The sequence below is a fragment of the Chiloscyllium punctatum genome, unplaced genomic scaffold (assembly GCF_047496795.1).
Source record: "Chiloscyllium punctatum isolate Juve2018m unplaced genomic scaffold, sChiPun1.3 scaffold_1081, whole genome shotgun sequence".
Taxonomy (NCBI): domain Eukaryota; kingdom Metazoa; phylum Chordata; class Chondrichthyes; order Orectolobiformes; family Hemiscylliidae; genus Chiloscyllium; species Chiloscyllium punctatum.
Genome location: NW_027310815.1, coordinates 7,501 through 17,500, shown reverse-complemented (window position 1 = coordinate 17,500; position 10,000 = coordinate 7,501).

The window sequence follows — 10,000 nt, the reverse complement described above, 5'->3', positions numbered from 1 at the left end:
GTTTCTGAATTTGGACCCTTTTTGAGTTGCATGGCCGGATGGGTGTGGTTTTGAAGGGTGTGTCTGTCTGGAGTGGCACCGGCGTTGGTGTGAGGCTGAGGGTGGGCGTTCGGTTCCTGGTTAGGGATAGGGAAAGGGTGAGACTTAGCTTTAGTGCTCGTGCCCCCGATTTTGGTAATGTTTGACGTCAATTTTCCAAGGAGGCGAATGCAAGGCTTCAGAGGGACTTTGAGTGTTCGGGGGCGGGGTAGCTCAGCCGGATTTGCCCCGGCGGTTCTGCGGACGGTGTTGACTTCGAGGGCGGACCGGCCCCCGTGTTCAGTCCGAATATCGTGCATTGTTAACGGCGGGAAGTGTTCCAAAAGGGAATGGGATTGAATGTGACTGCTGAAGCCGACTTTGAGACCTGTAACGCGGGTAGCTCAGCCGGATTTGACCCGGCGGTTCTGGCGACGGTCTCGCCTTCGAGGGGGGAGCGCCCCGCGTGTTCAGGCCGAATTTTGTGCATTTCCATCGGCGGGAAGAGGTCCAAACGGGAATGGGATTGAATGTGACTGCTGAAGCCGACATTGAGACCTCTAACGCGGGTAGCTCGGCAGGATTTGACCCGGCGGTTCTGCCGAAGGTCTCACCTTCGAGGGGGGAGCGTCCCGCGTGTTCAGGCCGAATATCGTGCATTGTTAACGGCGGGAAGTGTTCCAAACGGGAATGGGATTGAATGTGACTGCTGAAGCCGACATTGAGACCTCTAACGCGGGTAGCTCAGCCGGATTTGACCCGGCGGTTCTGGCGACGGTCTCGCCTTCGAGGGGGGAGCGTCCCGCGTGTTCAGGCCGAATTTTGTGCATTTCCATCGGCGGGAAGAGGTCCAAACGGGAATGGGATTGAATGTGACTGCTGAAGCCGACATTGAGACCTCTAACGCGGGTAGCTCGGCCGGATTTGACCCGGCGGTTCTGCCGAAGGTCTCACCTTCGAGGGGGGAGCGTCCCGCGTGTTCAGGCCGAATTTTGTGCATTTCCATCGGCGGGAAGAGGTCCAAACGGGAATGGGATTGAATGTGACTGCTGAAGCCGACATTGAGACCTCTAACGCGGGTAGCTCGGCCGGATTTGACCCGGCGGTTCTGCCGAAGGTCTCACCTTCGAGGGGGGAGCGCCCACCGTGTACAGGCCGATTTTCATGCATTTCCAACCGTGGGAAGGGGTCCGAAAGGGGATGGGGGTGAACGTGACTGCTCAACCCGACTTTGAGACCTGTAACGCGGGTAGCTCAGCCGGATTTGACCCGGCGGTTCTGGCGACGGTCTCGCCTTCGAGGGGGGAGCGTCCCGCGTGTTCAGGCCGAATTTTGTGCATTTCCATCGGCGGGAAGAGGTCCAAACGGGAATGGGATTGAATGTGACTGCTGAAGCCGACATTGAGACCTCTAACGCGGGTAGCTCGGCCGGATTTGACCCGGCGGTTCTGCCGAAGGTCTCACCTTCGAGGGGGGAGCGTCCCGCGTGTTCAGGCCGAATTTTGTGCATTTCCATCGGCGGGAAGAGGTCCAAACGGGAATGGGATTGAATGTGACTGCTGAAGCCGACATTGAGACCTCTAACGCGGGTAGCTCGGCCGGATTTGACCCGGCGGTTCTGCCGAAGGTCTCACCTTCGAGGGGGGAGCGCCCACCGTGTACAGGCCGATTTTCATGCATTTCCAACCGTGGGAAGGGGTCCGAAAGGGGATGGGGGTGAACGTGACTGCTCAACCCGACTTTGAGACCTGTAACGCGGGTAGCTCAGCCGGATTTGACCCGGCGGTTCTGGCGACGGTCTCGCCTTCGAGGGGGGAGCGCCCCGCGTGTTCAGGCCGAATTTTGTGCATTTCCATCGGCGGGAAGAGGTCCAAACGGGAATGGGATTGAATGTGACTGCTGAAGCCGACATTGAGACCTCTAACGCGGGTAGCTCGGCAGGATTTGACCCGGCGGTTCTGCCGAAGGTCTCACCTTCGAGGGGGGAGCGCCCACCGTGTACAGGCCGATTTTCATGCATTTCCAACCGTGGGAAGGGGGCCGAAAGGGGATGGGGGTGAATGTGACTGCTCAACCCGACTTTGAGGCATCTAACCCGGGTAGCTCAGCCGGGTTTGACCCGGCGGTTCTGCCGACTGCCTCGCCTTCGAGGGGGGAGCGTCCCCCGTGTACAGGCCGATTTTCATGCATTTCGAACCGTGGGAAGTGGCCCAAAAGGGGATGGGGGTGAATGTGACTGCTCAACCCGACTTTGGCGCTTCCGAGCCGGGTAGCCCGGCCGGGTTTGACCCGGCGGTTCTGCCGTCGGTCTCGCCTTCGAGGGCGGAGCCTCCCCCGTGTACAGGCCGATTTTCATGCATTTGCAACGGTGGGAAGTTGCCCAAAAGTCGATGGGAGTGAATGTGACTGCTCAACCCGACTTTGAGACTTTTAAGCCGGGTAGCTCAGCCGGGTTTGACCCGGCGGTTCTGCCGACGGTCTCGCCTTCGAGGGGGGAGCCTCCCCCGTGTACAGGCCGATTTTCGTGCATTTCCAACGGTGGGAAGAGGTTCAAAAGGGGATGGGAGTGAATGTGACTGCTCAACCCGACTCTGAGGCTTCTAACCCGGGTAGCTCGGCCGGGTTTGATCCGGCGGTTCTGCCGACGGTCTCGTCTTCGAGGCCGGTGCCTCCCCCGTGTACAGGCCGATTTTCGTGCATTTCCAACGGTGGGAAGTGGTCCAAAAGGGAATGGGGGTGGACGTGTCTGCTCATACCGACTTTGAGACTTGTAAGCCGGGTAGCTCAGCCGGGTTTGACCCGGCGGTTCTGCCGACGGTCTCGCCTTCGAGGGGGGAGCCTCCCCCGTGTACAGGCCGATTTCCGTGCATTTCCAACGGTGGGAAGAGGTTCAAAAGGGGATGGGAGTGAATGTGACTGCTCAACCCGACTCTGAGGCTTCTAACCCGGGTAGCTCGGCCGGGTTTGATCCGGCGGTTCTGCCGACGGTCTCGTCTTCGAGGCCGGTGCCTCCCCCGTGTACAGGCCGATTTTCGTGCATTTCCAACGGTGGGAAGAGGTTCAAAAGGGGATGGGGGTGAATGCGACTGCTCAACCCGACTCTGAGGCTTCTAACCCGGGTAGCCCGGCCGGGTTTGACCCGGCGGTTCTGCCGTCGGTCTCGCCTTCGAGGGCGGAGCCTCCCCCGTGTACAGGCCGATTTTCATGCATTTGCAACGGTGGGAAGTTGCCCAAAAGTCGATGGGAGTGAATGTGACTGCTCAACCCGACTTTGAGACTTTTAAGCCGGGTAGCTCAGCCGGGTTTGACCCGGCGGTTCTGCCGACGGTCTCGCCTTCGAGGGGGGAGCCTCCCCCGTGTACAGGCCGATTTTCGTGCATTTCCAACGGTGGGAAGAGGTTCAAAAGGGGATGGGAGTGAATGTGACTGCTCAACCCGACTCTGAGGCTTCTAACCCGGGTAGCTCGGCCGGGTTTGATCCGGCGGTTCTGCCGACGGTCTCGTCTTCGAGGCCGGTGCCTCCCCCGTGTACAGGCCGATTTTCGTGCATTTCCAACGGTGGGAAGTGGTCCAAAAGGGAATGGGGGTGGACGTGTCTGCTCATACCGACTTTGAGACTTGTAAGCCGGGTAGCTCAGCCGGGTTTGTTCCGGCGGTTCTGCCGACGGTCTCGTCATCGAGGGGGGAGCCTCCCCCGTGTCCAGGCCGATTTTCATGCATTTCCAACCGTGGGAAGTGGTCCAAAAGGGAATGGGGGTGAATGTGACTGCTCATACCGACTTTGAGACTTTTAAGCCGGGTAGCTCAGCCGGGTTTGACCCGGCGGTTCTGCCGACGGTCTCGCCTTCGAGGGGGGAGCGTCCCCCGTGTTCAGGCCGAATTTTGTGCATTTCGAACCGTGGGAAGTTGCCCAAAAGTCGATGGGAGTGAATGTGACTGCTCAACCCGACTTTGAGACTTGTAAGCCGGGTAGCTCAGCCGGGTTTGACCCGGCGGTTCTGCCGACGGTCTCGTCTTCGAGGCGGGTGCCTCCCCCGTGTACAGGCCGATTTTCATGCATTTCGTACCGTGGGAAGCGGTCCAAAAGGGGATGGGAGTGAACGTGACTGCTCATACCGACTTTGGCGCTTCCGAGCCGGGTAGCTCAGCCGGGTTTGACCCGGCGGGTCTGCCGACGGTCTCGCCTTCGAGGGGGGAGCGTCCCCCGTGTTCAGGCCGAATCTTGTGCATTTCGAACCGTGGGAAGTTGCCCAAAAGTCGATGGGAGTGAATGTGACTGCTCAACCCGACTTTGAGACTTGTAAGCCGGGTAGCTCAGCCGGGTTTGACCCGGCGGTTCTGCCGACGGTCTCGTCTTCGAGGCGGATGCCACCCCCGTGTACAGGCCGATTTTCGTGCATTTCCAACCGTGGGAAGTGGTCTAAAAGTCGATGGGAGTGAACGTGACTGCTCAACCCGACTCTGAGGCTTCTAACCCGGGTAGCTCGGCCGGGTTTGACCCGGCGGTTCTGCCGACGGTCTCGTCTTCGAGGCGGGTGCCTCCCCCGTGTACAGGCCGATTTTCGTGCATTTCGAACCGTGGGAAGTGGTCTAAAAGTCGATGGGAGTGAACGTGACTGCTCAACCCGACTTTGAGACTTGTAAGCCGGGTAGCTCAGCCAGGTTTGACCCGGCGGTTCTGCCGACGGTCTCGCCTTCGAGGGCGGACCCTCCCCCGTGTACAGGCCGGTTTTCGTGCATTTCGAACCGTGGGAAGTGATCCAAAAGGGAATGGGGGTGAACGTGACTGCCCAACCCGGCTTTGAGACTTGTAAGCCGGGTAGCTCAGCCGGGTTGGACCCGGCGGTTCTGCCGACGGTCTCGACTTCGAGGCGGGTGCCTCCCCCGTGTACAGGCCGATTTTCATGCATTTGCAACGGTGGGAAGTTGCCCAAAAGTCGATGGGAGTGAATGTGACTGCTCAACCCGACTTCGAGACTTGTAAGCCGGGTAGCTCAGCCGGGTTTGACCCGGCGGTTCTGCCGACGGTCTCGCCTTCGAGGGGGGAGCCTCCCCCGTGTACAGGCCGATTTTCGTGCATTTCCAACGGTGGGAAGAGGTTCAAAAGGGGATGGGAGTGAATGTGACTGCTCAACCCGACTTTGGCGCTTCCGAGCCGGGTAGCTCAGCCGGGTTTGACCCGGCGGGTCTGCCGACGGTCTCGTCTTCGAGGCGGGTGCCTCCCCCGTATACAGGCCGATTTTCATGCATTTCGAACCGTGGGAAGTGGTCCAAAAGGGAATGGGGGTGGACGTGTCTGCTCATACCGACTTTGAGACTTGTAAGCCGGGTAGCTCAGCCGGGTTTGTTCCGGCGGTTCTGCCGACGGTCTCGTCTTCGAGGCGGGTGCCTCCCCCGTGTACAGGCCGATTTTCGTGCATTTCGAACCGTGGGAAGTGGTCCAAAAGGGGATGGGAGTGAATGTGACTGCTCAACCCGACTTTGGCGCTTCCGAGCCGGGTAGCTCAGCCGGGTTTGACCCGGCGGGTCTGCCGACGGTCTCGTCTTCGAGGCGGGTGCCTCCCCCGTATACAGGCCGATTTTCATGCATTTCGAACCGTGGGAAGTGGTCCAAAAGGGAATGGGGGTGGACGTGTCTGCTCATACCGACTTTGAGACTTGTAAGCCGGGTAGCTCAGCCGGGTTTGATCCTGCGGTTCTGCCGACGGTCTCGCCTTCGAGGGGGGAGCCTCCCCCGTGTTCAGTCCGATTTCCATGCATTTCCAACCGTGGGAAGTTGCCCAAAAGGGGATGGGAGTGAATGTGACTGCTCAACCCGACTTTGGCGCTTCCGAGCCGGTTAGCACAGCCGGGTTTGACCCGGCGGTTCTGCCGACAGTCTCCTCTTCGAGGCGGGTGCCTCCCCCGTGTACAGGCCGATTTCCGTGCATTTCGAACCGTGGGAAGTGGTCCAAACGTCGATGGGAGTGAATGTGACTGCTCAACCCGACTTTGGCGCTTCCGAGCCGGGTAGCTCAGCCGGGTTTGACCCGGCGGTTCTGCCGACGGTCTCGTCTTCGAGGCGGGTGCCTCCCCCGTGTACAGGCCGATTTTCATGCATTTGGAACCGTGGGAAGTGGTCCAAAAGGGAATGGGGGTGGACGTGACTGCTCATACCGACTTTGAGACTTGTAAGCCGGGTAGCTCGGCCGGGTTTGACCCGGCGGTTCTGCCGACGGTCTCGCCTTCGAGGGGGGAGCCTCCCCCGTGTTCAGTCCGATTTTCGTGCATTTCCCACGGTGGGAAATGGTATCTTTCATTACGGGGACAAGGGTCTGAAGCGGTGAAGTCAGTAACCGGCATAGTTAAGGAAAGGGTTCGAATTTTCTCAACAGTACGAAAAAAGTGAGCAGGGAAGCTAGAGAAGGTGTCAGTGAGTCCCAAACGAGTGAACCGCAAAACTTAGGGAAATGCCCGAAAGCGTTTTAAAGGGTGAAATCGGGAACGAGGAAATGATGGGAAAGTGCCTGAAAGTGCTAAATGAGTAAACAGAAAAACGAAGAAAAATGTTTGAAAAGAAGAAGTGAGTAACCAGGAAAACTTAGAAAAATGTTCAAAACGAAGAAATCAGTAACCAGGAAAACTTAGAAAAATGATCAAAAAGAAGAAATGAGTAACCAGGAAAACTTAGAAAAATGTTTAAAAAGAAGAAATCAGTAACCAGGAAAACTTAGGAAAATGTTTAAAAAGAAGAAATCAGTAACCAGAAAAACTGCGAAAAATGTTTAAAAAGAAGAAATGAGTAACCAGAAAAACTTAGAAAAATGTTTAAAAAGAAGAAATCAGTAACCAGGAAAACTTAGAAAAATGTTTAAAAAGAAGAAATCAGTAACCAGGAAAACTTAGAAAAATGTTTAAAAAGAAGAAATCAGTAACCAGGAAAACTTAGAAAAATGTTATAAAAGAAGAAGTGAGTAACCAGAAAAACTTAGAAAAATGTTTAAAAAGAAGAAATCAGTAACCAGAAAAACTGCGAAAAATGTTTAAAAAGAAGAAATCAGTAACCAGACAAACTGCGAAAAATGTTTAAAAAGAAGAAATCAGTAACCAGGAAAACTTAGAAAAATGTTTAAAAAGAAGAAGTGAGTAACCAGAAAAACTTAGAAAAATGTTTAAAAAGAAGAAATCAGTAACCAGAAAAACTTAGAAAAATGTTTAAAAAGAAGAAATCAGTAACCAGAAAAACTGCGAAAAATGTTTAAAAAGAAGAAATCAGTAACCAGGAAAACTTAGAAAAATGTTTAAAAAGAAGAAATCAGTAACCAGAAAAACTGCGAAAAATGTTTAAAAAGAAGAAATCAGTAACCAGGAAAACTTAGAAAAATGTTTAAAAAGAAGAAATCAGTAACCAGAAAAACTTAGAAAAATGTTTAAAAAGAAGAAATGAGTAACCAGAAAAACTTAGAAAAATGTTTAAAAAGAAGAAATCAGTAACCAGAAAAACGGCGAAAAATGTTTAAAAAGAAGAAATCAGTAACCAGAAAAACTTAGAAAAATGTTTAAAAAGAAGAAGTGAGTAACCAGAAAAACTTAGAAAAATGTTTAAAAAGAAGAAATGAGTAACCAGAAAAACTTAGAAAAATGTTTAAAAAGAAGAAATCAGTAACCAGAAAAACTTAGAAAAATGTTTAAAAAGAAGAAATGAGTAACCAGAAAAACTTAGAAAAATGCTTAAAAAGAAGAAATCAGTAACCAGAAAAACGGCGAAAAATGTTTAAAAAGAAGAAATCAGTAACCAGAAAAACGGCGAAAAATGTTTAAAAAGAAGAAATCAGTAACCAGACAAACTGCGAAAAAATGTTTAAAAAGAAGAAATCAGTAACCAGAAAAACTGCGAAAAATGTTTAAAAAGAAGAAATCAGTAACCAGGAAAACTTAGAAAAATGTTTAAAAAGAAGAAATGAGTAACCAGGAAAACTTAGAAAAATGTTTAAAAAGAAGAAATGAGTAACCAGGAAAACTTAGAAAAATGTTTAAAAAGAAGAAATCAGTAACCAGAAAAACTTAGAAAAATGTTTAAAAAGAAGAAATCAGTAACCAGAAAAACTTAGAAAAATGTTTAAAAAGAAGAAATGAGTAACCAGAAAAACTTAGAAAAATGTTTAAAAAGAAGAAATGAGTAACCAGAAAAACTTAGAAAAATGTTTAAAAAGAAGAAATCAGTAACCAGAAAAACGGCGAAAAATGTTTAAAAAGAAGAAGTGAGTAACCAGAAAAACTTAGAAAAATGTTTAAAAAGAAGAAATGAGTAACCAGAAAAACGTTTAAAAAGAAGAAATCAGTAACCAGAAAAACTTAGAAAAATGTTTAAAAAGAAGAAATGAGTAACCAGAAAAACTTAGAAAAATGTTTAAAAAGAAGAAATCAGTAACCAGAAAAACGGCGAAAAATGTTTAAAAAGAAGAAATCAGTAACCAGAAAAACGGCGAAAAATGTTTAAAAAGAAGAAATCAGTAACCAGACAAACTGCGAAAAATGTTTAAAAAGAAGAAATCAGTAACCAGAAAAACTTAGAAAAATGTTTAAAAAGAAGAAATCAGTAACCAGGAAAACTTGGAAAAAAACACTTAGAAAAATTTTCAGCAAAGTGTGAAAAATATTCTAAGTGTCAGCGGAGGAAAATGCTGCAGCATCGGGAAAGATTCGCAAACTTACACCGAACATGTGCTCCGAAGTGCCGGAGGAATTGGGTGAATTGAGCCCGGCAAATGGCCAGCTGTCGTTTTGTGCCTGCAGCCCGAAAACTTTAACTTTGTCTGTCGCGGAAGTCCGGACCGAGAAAAATCCAAACGGTTTTGACCGGACCGAGTTCCAGACCGATGCAGTCAAATTTGGAATTCAGACCCATTCAGTGCCACTTGTAGTTTTTCCGCAGTGAGGTTGGCGGGGTACCCGGAGATATATGGGAACACGATTTTTAGAACAAAATGGCGGCGCGGGACCGTTCTGAAAGGCATCCGAAAAACGGTTCCACGGGCATAGCACTTTAATGACAGGTATGAGTGCATGCCGGAGAGCTCTTGGAAGTCGAATTTTTGACACTTTGTCAATTTTTTGACAGATTTGACAAACTCTTTCTGTCTGTTCTAAGAGTCAGTCAGAGACTTGTGCGGCGGTCTTTTGACACTATTGGAGGGCGGGCAAACCCCACGTTGACTCCGGCCGTCCCTCCACAGGCGCTCGTGTCCAAAATGAAGGCGAGAGACGCGAGTGGCCTGGTTCCCTTGGGTGTTGCCAAGAAGGCTGCGGGCTGACCGTTGCCTGAGCACTCCCTAAAGCCTCTTGTGATGAGAGCAGACCTCGCCTGCCGCACGACCGGCTCTGGGAGTCGTTGGGCCGCTATTTGTGAATAGTCTGGTCCTCCTCTGCCACCCGGACAAGCGCGATGGCTCTGCCGCCCTGCGGTGCTCGTCACCCAGGTTTGGGGAACACGATACTCGTAACAAAAATAAAAGGCGGCTCGGGACCTGCAGGCGAAAGGGGTCCCGTGGTGCTAAGCACGTCGACTTCGGGTCTCGGTGCAAGCCGGAGAGCTCACGGAAGTCTAAAGTTTTCGGCACGTGGTCGAATCTTTTCAAAGGCTTACCCGGCTCTTTCCGTCCATTCTGAGAGTAAGTCAGAGGCCGGTGCGGAGGTCTCTTGACAATCGGAGGGGGTGGTGGCCCTCCGCAGGCGCTCGTGTCGAAAATGAAGGCGAGAGACGCGAGTGGCCTGGTTCCCCTGGGTGTTGCCAGGAAGGCTGCGGGCTGACCCTTGCCTGAGCACTCCCTAAAGCCTCTTGTGATGAGAGCAGACCTCGCGCGCCGCACGACCGGCTCTGGGAGTCGTTGGGCCGCTATCTGTGAATAGTCTGGTCCTCCTCTGCCACCCGGCCAAGTGCGATGGCTCTGCCGCCCTGCGGTGCTCGTCACGCAGGTATGGGGCACACGATGCTCGTAACAGC